Source organism: Rutidosis leptorrhynchoides, chromosome 10 (genome assembly GCF_046630445.1).
Source record: "Rutidosis leptorrhynchoides isolate AG116_Rl617_1_P2 chromosome 10, CSIRO_AGI_Rlap_v1, whole genome shotgun sequence".
Taxonomy (NCBI): domain Eukaryota; kingdom Viridiplantae; phylum Streptophyta; class Magnoliopsida; order Asterales; family Asteraceae; genus Rutidosis; species Rutidosis leptorrhynchoides.
Window position 1 is genome coordinate 169127932 of NC_092342.1, and position 2839 is coordinate 169130770.

Below are 2839 nucleotides of genomic sequence, written 5' to 3' on the forward strand. Positions count from 1 at the left end.
TTCTTTTAAAAATGTCGCATATAGAGGTCAATACCTCGCAATGAAATCATACGTTATCTAACACGTTCTTATGGTTAAGGACGGGTTATGACAAGTTTTAACTTTGTAAACATCATCTTTAAGTAACATTCATCGTAAGTTAGGCCACGAGATTTCTGAAAAGCTTCGTAATAATATACACTTATCATGAGCACTTGATTATAAAGCTTTAACCTTTGCGTGAGCTGAACACACGTCTTTAGTTTACCCTATCATGGCGATACACCGATCAAGTGTACGAGTAACAACAAAATATGCACCTGTTTATGTTGCGGTGAGGTTTGTCAAACCTAACGGTATCGTCCCTATAAGTCGAGCTTACAAAGTAACTAATATAATCAAGCTAAGGGATTTTTGATCTGAACTCATATGTATATTCTTTGTATGTTACTCGTGCCTAATATGTAATATACTTGTAAAAACAGTTTAAGAAATAGTTTCAAAAGTAGCATGTATCTCATCCCAAAAATGTTGCTGAAAAAGCGACTGTAGACTCACCTTAGCAAAAGCACTTGTAATTTCTTAGCAAAACGTACGATTTATCGAACAATCTCGACTGAACAATGCAACCTAAATAAGTAAATCATCTTAAGTATACACTTATAGGTCAAAATATGTCAACCCATAGTGTATGCAAAGTCCTAGTGCTCAGACTGACTCAACGAATAAGTAAAAGTCAACTAATCCAAGCAAGTCAACAAAAGTCAACCAAAGTCAACTCGGTCAAAGTGGTCAACTAAAGTCAAACATATCAGTAGGTCATACAAACATCATCAATAAGTCAAACCTAGGTCAAGTATCAATTTACAAGTCATAATTAAGCATATTGCACTTTTGCACCTTAAAGCATGTCTTAAAAATTCGTACGTCGTAGAAAGATCCAACTATAGCTCAGAGAACATAAATCAAAATATCATGAAAAACTCCAGATCATAACTAAACTTAAAATTGATTCCAAAAAGTCCTGCCAAGGCCTCATACGATAAATAAAAGTCCAATATCAGAAAGGGTCTAATCATAGTTAGTTACAACAATTTCTGCCCGCGCGTCAGTTTTTAAACATTTCTCAAAAAATATAGAAAATAGATTTTGACGAACGGAAAATTGGAGTCATCTCAAAAAATCTCAAGGTTTTAGTGATAAAATAATCAGAAACATTGCTTTAGCCAATTTGTACAATTTCTCAAACCTTTACAGACTCATCAGTTTTTAATCATCAACTAGACACATCACTTAGACGAGCATATATCTCATGGAAAATCACGTTCTCGTAAGTTCTCATACAAATAAAACATGTCAAGGAACACTTAAAATAACATATTCCAGAATATCAAAGTCTCAATCAATTCCTAGTTCACTCTAGCAATTTTTATGTAACTTTGAAAAACGATTCAGCTCACTTTAAAAATCACATCTTCGTTTTGACATAACGGGAGCATTACATAACCTTTCGACATAAATATTAAGTCTAAAATGCGTAACTTTTCACAAGGAATACAGTAGTACACTTTATATAAACTAAAACATAAAGCATGCAACTCAGAAAATTCGTATATTATGCAAACCCTAACGAAAACTTCGATTAAGCATATCTTAAGCATACGATAACGAAATCATGCAAAATCAAAGTCCAAACTCAATAGTTTTTCGATCTCTATCCATCCAGATAATCATCCAAGATCAGTTCATAAGTCAATTTTATCATATCATTAAAATAAAAATTCGTTTTTCATGCAAACAACGTCAATCGAGCAATTAAACGATAAACGATAACACAAAACACCATTAATTGAGCACTAGACTTGATTACACTGAACGAAAATCAGATCTGATAAGATTAGGGTTATAAATTATACCTTAAAAAAATAAATTGCAAGCATGTACGCTTGTAGAACGACAAAAGCAACAACTTTGAAGCACGTGACTTGTTCTAATTTTAAAGTTTGATGATGGTGTGCTTGGGGGCTGAGATCGACGTGAATAGGGGATGGGGAAGAGGGAAAAGTCGACCAAAAAGGGTTAGGGTAGAATGCAGTGATAAATTTCCTTTTATAGTCTAGTCATTAGGGCCTAATTAAAAGACTAGTGATAATCTTAGCCCAAAACAAGTCCACTAAGGGGTGGGTGTAGAGACCCGTCCTAATCCATCTGGACGAATACATTACATTTTGTTACATCGCGAGGTACTTGACCTCTATATGATACATTTTACAAACATTGCATTCGTTTTTAAAAGACAAACTTTCATTTCATCGAAAGTTGACGGCATGCATACCATTTCATAATATATCAAACTATAATTGATTTAATAATAATCTTGATGAACTCAACGACTCGAATGCAACGTCTTTTGAAATATGTCATGAATGACTCTAAGTAATATCTCTAAAATGAGCAAATGCACAGCATTTCTTTCATACCTGAGAACAAACATGCTTTAAAGTGTCAACCAAAAGGTTGGTGAGTTCATTAGTTTAACATAAATAATCATTTCCACCATTTTAATAGACCACAAGATTTTCATTTTTCATTTCTCATAAATATACGTCCCATGCATAGAGACAAAAATCATTCATATGGATTGAACACCTGGTAACCGACATTAACAAGATGCATATAAGAATATCCCCTATCATTCCGGGACATCCATCGGACATGATAAAACAACATCGAAGTACTAAAGCATCCGCTACAAAGGATGGGGTTTGTTAGGCCCAATAGATCTATCTTTAGGATTCGTGTGAATTAGTAGACTGGTTTACTAATTCTTAGGCTACCAAGCAAAAGGGGCATATTCGGC